Source organism: Apis dorsata, unplaced genomic scaffold (genome assembly GCF_000469605.1).
Source record: "Apis dorsata unplaced genomic scaffold, Apis dorsata 1.3 scaffold_468, whole genome shotgun sequence".
NCBI classification, from domain to species: Eukaryota; Metazoa; Arthropoda; class Insecta; order Hymenoptera; family Apidae; genus Apis; species Apis dorsata.
In genome coordinates, this window is record NW_006263707.1 from 114,458 (window position 1) to 123,429 (window position 8,972).

The 8,972-nt window shown below is 41.0% G+C and overlaps 1 protein-coding gene and 1 long non-coding RNA gene across 2 annotated transcripts in view; one reads left to right on the top strand and one right to left on the bottom strand.

The window, feature by feature from the left end:
- Positions 1–3,243: 3,243 nt before the first annotated feature.
- On the bottom strand, positions 3,244–4,364 carry LOC102670995. Its single transcript, XR_004151096.1, has 2 exons — positions 4,105–4,364; positions 3,244–4,018 (listed from the first exon to the last, which is right to left on the bottom strand). It is a non-coding gene; the product is annotated as an uncharacterized LOC102670995 (long non-coding RNA).
- The window catches only part of LOC102670853 (homeodomain-interacting protein kinase 2), a 17,638-nt gene continuing 12,677 nt past the window's right edge, over positions 4,012–8,972 (top strand). Inside the window, exon 1 of the mRNA XM_006619972.2 lies at positions 4,012–4,658. The gene's annotated coding sequence lies outside the window, so the exon portion shown is untranslated. The remainder of the gene's footprint in view (positions 4,659–8,972) is intronic.

Sequence of the window (8,972 nt, forward strand, 5' to 3'; positions counted from 1 at the left end):
ATATCAGTTTTTGATTACGTCTATACCAGTTGCTATTGACTTTCCTTTAAAAACACAGAGCTCGTAATTTCTCGATATTTCAAGTATTTTTCATCGTTTCATAATCAAAACATACGACCACGAAGGGAAAACGTAATCGATGTTTTTCTATTTTAAGGAAAAATGGAATATTTTTCGAATCGAGGCAAATCGATAATCACCGTCGATTCATCATAGACTGAAGAAGCACGTCTAAATCGTAAAAGATACCATGTATTCGAATGTCATCTTTACTATACTAAAGCTAAGAAGGCTAGAGCAACAAAGAAATGTATCGAAGGGTTCAAAGTCCGAAAGGTCTAATGTCCCAAGTCTTTATTTTAATGTATCTTAACGTTTCTTTGAATTTTACAATTCCAATAAATTCTTTGCGAGACAATAGAATTTTTACCTGGGATCGAAAAAAGATTTATGATGGATAACGTATCGATAGAATCCTAACGCGGAAACGAATCGATATATTGCATTGAACCCTATTCTGTTAGCATCGCTTTTATTTTTTGAACCGTAAGCACAAACAATTTCCTCAACTGGTTGACCGTTAAGTTAAAGGTTTTTCGGTATGTACGTCTCCCGGTGATTTTTCGCCTTGTGCACGCCTCGTCCTCACTCGCAATTTTTTTTTTCTTTTTTTTTTTTTTTTTTTTTCTCGGTGAACGGTCCAGGGCCGCTCGAGAGGTAAACCTTCGAGCAAAACGACTTTCAGAGCCCGCAGTAATGTACTTTCACATTTGCAAGACCGAGGCATTGAATCGTGTTGGAAACTCGTTTCGTATTGCGCGACGGAGAAGCGATAGGAGGCGGACAGGGATGGAGGAGAAAGAGAGAGAGAGAAGGGGAGAGAAACCACCTTCAACGGGAATGATTTTTCGCAACGATGCACCACGACGACGACGGTGCCTCGAGGCTTCTCACGAAAATGCTAGCTGCCCGCCTCGTTTCGAGTGGAACGGTAACCCACCGTTGACGTTCATCGGTTTCGCGAGCATTGCGTTCGTCTACCGTGTCTGCGTGCTCGAAACACGCTCGATTCGTATAATTTAGGTGAGTCTGACAGTGTGGAAATCGTTTGTTCGTTAAAAATTATCCATTTTTCTTTTTTTTTTTTTTTTTTTATCCACGCTCGCTATCGAGTCGTCGAAAGTATTTTCGAGCATACTACGTTCCTGACTGAACTTTAGAGACCGCGGGCGAATACATGGTTCGCGGTACTCTGATATTTAGAGAGCGATCTGTATTCACATTCCCGCGCAGGACAGCAAGTGCAGTGACCCAGTGACACGTGGAAAATCTGGTCGGTGGCGTTCGTGCACGGTGCGCGGCATGGATCCGGATGGATCGTATCGAAAACTCGCGAAGTGACTTTACTTCGGGTCTAATATCGACGATGACAGTCGCTGTCGTGGCACGTAGCTTAGCTTTTTGGCAAGGAAAAAAATCCGCGTGACTTGCTCGCCACGGCAGATTCAAGGTGCCTCGATCGCTACGCAAATAGCGACGATTTTAATTTTCCACTTGCCAGGATATACAAAGTCTCGGCGATCTCGAGTTCCTCGACTTTCCAATCCGTGAATCGCGATCGAGTATCTTAGACGTCGCTTTTCACCTCGATCTTGTCACAAAGTTTTGCAAAAAAAAAAAAAAAACAGAACCGCCGTTAAAAATAAAAAAAACTGTGATATATTTCGAATTGAATAATATTAAAATTTAATTCTCGAAAGTAATTTATTTCACGCGAAAATAATGCGATAACGTAAGGACGTATATATATAATTCGGAAAATGCATGGATACAATCGGGATCTGGCCGTGAAAGGAGAATAACGGACCGAACGCTGTTGCGTTTCCAGGTCAGACAGGAGCGCGTGAATTTTCGTACGAAAAACGGGTGCCCGTAGGCTCCCTCTCTTTCTCTTTGTCCATTTTCGAAGGCACTTGCCGTGAAACCGTTGAGGGATTTTTAAAGTAGGGTGCAGAAGCGGAGTGGGGTGCAGCACGATGTGGCGAAGTGGGATCGAGGGAGGGGCGTACCGTCGTACGGTCTGACTCTTTTATTGCACCCTCCTCTCTGGGTCGGTGCCGTGGACCCAATTCGCTCAGAGATCTGAACGACGTTGCGCCTCCAGCGGATATATTATAGACCCGTCGGATTTTCACGTCCGGATTGGAAAATTCAGAGTCCCGCCCGAGAACCGCTGTCCTTTAATGGCCAGTGACGTCACGCATCGCCAGATACGCGATTAGAACAGGCCGGTCTCTAATGGGATCGTGACGTTTCACATTGCCGCGTTCCGATCACGGATTCGTCTCGTTTGCTTTCGAAATTTTCTCACGATGCGACTGATTCACGATACAACTTTTCGCTCCTCCGATAATAATTATCGATCGCTACATGTTTTTCACGCGATTCTCAGCTCGCGTTTCGTACTATGCAAGAAAAAGATCGACTGTATCTTTAGACTGGGAGGGGGGGGAGGGATTGACGCAGAAAGATCCGGTTTCACTTGGCTCGCACGCAAACAGATTATCTTCTAATCTAGAGACCGAAATTTCTAATTGCGTTATCGCCCAACTTTCGCAAACATTCAAGATACGTTGACGATCGTCGAAATATCGATCTCTTTATACGACAATGAGAATGTTTCAAGAAATAGGCATAGTTTTCGGATATGAATGGATCGGTAATAATATGTGGAGAGGTTATTTTTGTAATTTACAAAAAGACCGTCATCGCATTATTAATACTCCGTTATTCATATAAAATAATCATAAAGATATTAAATTTTCGAACGTAAACGCGATTCCTCAAGTTTCTCTTGTTTTTTTGAACTAATGCACATTAAATGGTTTTGAATGGTATGCATAGTGAATCCCTTTCTAAAAAGTTCAAATTCTAAACGAATTCAACAAATAAAATATCCTCGATGAAATATTGTTTTCTTTATTAACACGTTTTTATTCGATATTTTCATAAAAATGTTGATTGTATGAAGTTGAAAAAATAGGAAATTTTCGATCTCTTGTTTATTATTGTTTCATGAGATTGTGAATTAATCACAAGACACGAGCGCGAATGTCTCGGTTGGCGACGACGGTGGCACGACCGTGAAAGTGCTTAGATCGGTCGGAATTTTACTTGTTTCCGTTGTCTCACTACCATGGTTGCAAATCGCTGGTTCGATTACCCGTATATTGTTGTCTTTTCTTTTTTTTGTCGGAAACCGGCGTATCGTGGCGCATGGTAAAACGAGAAATCGATGAAGAAAACGATTGCACGAAACAAACGTTTATTTCGTTGTAATTTAGCATTACAAAATTAACGGATAAAATGAACGTTACGCATATATTTTTCATTATGCGTTATGTATATCATGATTCTAAATAAAATTGCTCATAAAGCAAAATAAAATTTCATAAATTGATCGTATTGGAAAAGCGATTCGCGTCATCCATCGACGTCATTATGATTCCGCTCAAATGCGGAAAAAAATTGATATTAGAGTAGTAACGAAAAGCATATGTTTTTGAAAAGATATAAAACATTTGTGGAAAATTCAATGTTTATGCTGTTCAAACTAGCGAGGCTTATTGCGAATAACTTTTAATTCTATAACATTTTCATGTGGCAATGTCCATATGTTCTGCAGATTCATACGATAAAGAGGCCGTGATGGTTTCTTAAAGCAACAACTGTTAAAATGTGTATACGTCAGTGTGGCACATGAGTCATTCGAGAGGAAACGAGGACGGGGTGCTTGATGCGCCCACAATATCGTCGTCCCTGTGAAAGTGAGCGTAAATCGCCGAAGCGAACCGAAGATGGCCGAAGTAGGGCCATCGTGCGGCAGTCGAGCCCGAGCGATCCCCCGATCGTGGTCGTGCGTGTTGGAACGACAGGTACGGGTACGGGCAGTCAGTAGTGGATTAGCGGCAACGGGAGCAGCAGCAGCAGCGTCCACGGCGGCGGCGGTGGTGCAGCGCTAACAACAGAACGAAACGAAGAGGAGGTATGATCGCTCGAATCGACGGAAGACATCGCGAAACGGGTAAATAACATCGCATTTACCCTGTCCCGGAAACGTCCATTGAGTGAAACGAAGGTGCGCGCAAACGCTGGCTGCTCCACGGAATATGTATGTGACGGAGGTGGGCGAGGGCCGTGCGAAAAAGTGGCGAAAACTGTGAGAGAGGTGCAGTGCCTCCACGTCGGTGGCAGTGGCGGTGTTGGTAGTAGTGGTGCTGGTGGTGTGGTGGTCGTGGCGGTGGTGGTGGCGGCGGTGTGGCGTTGCTGGTGCTACTTCGGTGTATATGCGCGCGTGTATTGGTGGGACACGCACTTCGGCGGGGCCGTGGTTCTCGCTCTCTCTCCTGTTACGTCTCATTCCCTCTTTCTCTCGAACCCCTCTATTCACCGCGACTATCCTCTTTGTCGCCCTCACGGAGGCCATCGTACCGAAAGCGACCGAGCCAGGCCAGGCACTACGCAAGATGGCTGTGTGTCGCTAACGAGAGGCCGACAAACCAGACGGGGAAAAGACAACCCGGGGATAAACGGAACATGCTGCTACGTGATCGTCGGGCCCGTCCCTGAACAGAGAGACACTGGCCAAGAAGCGAGAGGTACGTTTTCTTTTTCTATTACATTAACATTGTCGATGACTCGTTTCGTTTTCCTTCCTTCGTTCTTTCTTTTTGACACGCCGATCTCGTGTGTTTCCATCTCTCTCACTCCGATCTGTAAAATGACACATTTCAAAATTTTTTCGGATGATTTTGTGGTTGACAGGTTGTCGAAGATATCATGATTCGTGTATCGTATTCGCTTCATTCTCGTTCGAAAGATTTATAACATCATCTATCGTTTTACATACGTGTATATCTCACGAACATACGTTCGATACGAGGAAAATATAAACAAATTAAAGTTTTCTCTTTGTGAACGTCGGCCAATCGCTGTGTGTTCATTCTATAAAACTTTTTTTTGCGAAAGCTAGTTGCCCGATCGCGCGTTCGTACGTTATAATTTACTTCACGTAAGCGGCGTGACAGTTTAAATTTTTTTTCCGCACCAGGTTTCGTATGACATCGACGCGACAGTCATTTAGAAGATCGTGAGACGGGAAACCGAATCGAGAACATCTGTTGCCGAAAGCTTGAAAAGGCGAACATAACCTCAAAATGTCGGTTTGCATGCGTCGGTAGGTAGAAGATACGTGATCGGTCCGTATTGTCCACGTCTTTTTCTTCAGTTTGTGTTTACGACAAGCTTATTGGTGGGTGTTTGCGTGTGCGTTTGTGCTCGATAAACAACTTTCGTCGCAAATATTTTGCAAACTTTTCCAACCTTAACGATCGTTTCGAGCGTGGATCTCAATAGTATGTTGCGCAGTGGGACGCAACTCTGCGAAACATCGTATCCCCGGAATTGAACGAAATGCCAGCGGAATCGTGCCGACGGAATGGAAAAATTTCAGCGTTGTAAGACGTTATACGAAGAACATCTGATTTAAGCAAATGCGTGCACGTATGTTAAAAGTTACATTGCAAAAATATATATTGGATCGGGATTTTTACGTGTCATCGTATTGCACGTTGTTGGTATACGTACATATGTACACACGATATTTTATTCATTACGAATAAAATTTTATTGCTTTTCGTTGCGTCGTCAGAAATTTAAGTTCGCTTGGAAATTTTCCATATACCGTAATATACCATTGTTCACTTCGTATCATATTCTTGCTATATCTGGTCATTTATAAATTCGCTCCTTTTTTTCATGTTAAAAACTGTGTGAGAGACAAAAACGATATTATTTAGATATTTCTCGTTGAAATCTAGGAATGAATGTTATATCCATATATCGAAATGATTATTTTCCAATTGAAATCACATTTTCAGCGACGGATCGAAAACTGTGAACGATTTTGGTTGGGATTAAGTTTTCAAAAGATGTTTCGTTAAATATTGTTTTCTAAATCGAAACGATTAGCAAAAATAACATTAAAGTAGAAAAAGATAAATGTTGAATTGCATCATTTTCCCGCGGAACTTGGACTGAAAATCCAATTAGTTTCATTCATATCTCGCTTCTTCCACTTCGAACTCTGCACGTTCATCCGCAGATCGATCGGTGCTCTATATTGTCGCGTTTGATTATCGTTTTCTAATTATCGACTGCGTCTGGCAGTTCGTGCAGCAAACGAAGTAATCGGAAGTGGCAACTGTGCGATCGGTTAGCATATTTTATCTCGTTTCTGCTAAGTTTCAAACATGGCCTTCGAAATGGCCTTTCGGCTGAAAAGTCTTGCTTGTCGACTACTCAACACGTGCGGACGCATTTCAAAAGGACATTGCCATACTTTAAGATTGCTATTCCTCTTCATCGTGTGTAAATGCACGCCTTCCATTTGATTATTTTTTTTTTTGCTTTGCCACGTTTTGTCTTTAATCTTGGAATAGGGGAATAACAAAGCACGACACCGGTTTTTATGATAGCATGTGTATAGCATAAAGGGCGAGGCGCCTACGTAGGCTGTTTCTAACGATCGTTATTGTTTCGAAAGACATTACTATGGAGTAATATTAGCGAAATTGTGTGGCAATGACAAAGTTTGATCGAAGATTGTTATTTCGTGATTTCAAGGCGATCACGAGCAATGCCGCGGAGTAAACCGAATATCGATCGATTACATTAAGCGAATGTAACTTGCTATAGCACTCGGGGACATTTGATGAACTAAGTTAACCTTAAGTTGACCTTAAATAAAGGAATAAGTTACGTGTAGCGCTGTATAATAGATCGAATTTATTTCTAAATTTTGAAATATGATTTTTACATGTAAATTAATAATCATCGTAAATCGTACTTCAAATAATATTCAACTGTTAGCTATCTTTGTCTACTATACCAGTTTTAAAGACAAAAAACAAGGAAACTTTTGTCCATATTGTAGTTAGTATTCCGTTAAAAGAGAAATTTCGTTATTCAAAGAAATAAGATTAAGGACCTCTGTTCGCTTACACGGAATTTTCCATTCTTCACGATCTTTCGTTTGAGGACTAAATTTTGTCCGAATATTCTCTACAATGTGAAAGGCTGCGATACGTTTTTCCTCAAACAACAAAACTAGATCTGATTATTTTGTCGTTTATAAGATTCGATTCTATTTCGAAATCATTTCTGATACGCATTCGATCGATTTGATTAAACGTATTTTACCAAATACAAATAGAACAAAATTCACTAAATGTTTGTTATTCTGTTTGATCTTGTTAACGATATTTCTTTGAGTGCGAATACATTCGAGAGTAAAATTCTCGAGAATATTTTTCTCAAATTGGAAATTGAGAGTGAAAATTATCGTTGGACAATTACAATGCGATATTCATTATCGAGAAATAGTTCTATCGAGAACTATTCGCAAGAATTTTACTCTCAAATGAACTCGTGCCCTTCGAACGAAGATACAGATTCAATTAATCGATAATTTTTCCCGATCTATTTTAGAATTCTTTCGATTTTCTTCTCGTATCTTCGAAAAATATGATTACACACTCGAATTGTGTAAAATTGTTTACGATTTCGATAGAAATTTATAAATAAAAAAGTTTCATAAATCGCGAATTCCAGAACTGGTGTCGTCAGCGGTAAATTCAAAGACGAATAAGAAGCTAACCTTCGATGTGACGCAAAGCGAGGAATATCGTGGGCAAAGAACGGCTCAATTTATACCCGTGAGTATAGGGTTCGTATCACGAAAGCAAGCGTGTTTCGAAGAAGGGAGGATAAACCTAAAAGGGGTGTAAACGCGACATGGAAACGGTGTAAATTGGAAAATTCCATCGTCAATGGAACGTTATCTTTCGTATGGCCGTTGTTGGCATCGACAAGGAAAGCGTGGAATTTTACAGGGAAACGGAGGGAGCGCATAACGTATTTATTGTGTGGCAATCTTAACAATCGATCAACAAAGTCTCTACGATTTCGCATAAATCAATTTCGAAAGATTTCTTACATAACAATAACAATAATACTGTTTTTCTATCATTGTACGATCCATTGTATTCGCGTAAAAATTATAATTAGATCGGGCATCGCAATATCCGGCATCTCGCGTTCGAGTCACGATGAAAAATTACTATAGATATCGCTCAAAGAAGACGAGAGAAATCGATTTTCCTTAAAAATTGTTTTCACGAATCGAGCATATCTCGAATAGGGATAACGAGTTTGCGAAACGTCCTCGAACGAGGAATTGCGCAAAGAATAAATACAGAGATGGTTGGTTGGTTGGTTGGTTAAAAAACACGCAAATAAACGTTATATCCCTCGATTCGAGTGAAAATTGATCTTGAACCTTGGTTTTTGATAATAATTCTTTTCGAAACGACTCGTATTCGATCCGCTAACGCCGTACATTCTTCGGTTTAGCTTCAAACATGACCCCTTACGTTATCGTCCCGAGATCGTTAGCAGCGGCGCGAAAACTCGGCACAGTAGAAACGAAGTCCAACGCATGATCATCCAATTTGTCGGCGAACTTTTGTGCTCTCGCGATTGCAGGTTATAAATACAGGACGTAACAACAGACGTTTACGATCGCGATACTAGACGGTTAATTTACGACAACGGGTACATTTGTAGCTCCTCAAGCGTTAGTTTGTAGTTGCTTAATTCGCACTTTTCTACGCGCCGTACGATCGCATTTACTAGAGAGAACGAATCAATTTGTCGTCGCGTTTCCCGAGTTTCGGAATCGCGAATGCGGAACGAACACAACTTATCCAACTTGTATCCAAGTTATTTTTCTTTCGTTATCAATCGGCTAGGCACACATTGCGATTGATTGACGGAATATAAAGTGACGAAACGACGAGCATGCATCTAGCGCATGGCGTCTTCGATCGTTTTTTTTTTTTTTTTTTTTTTTT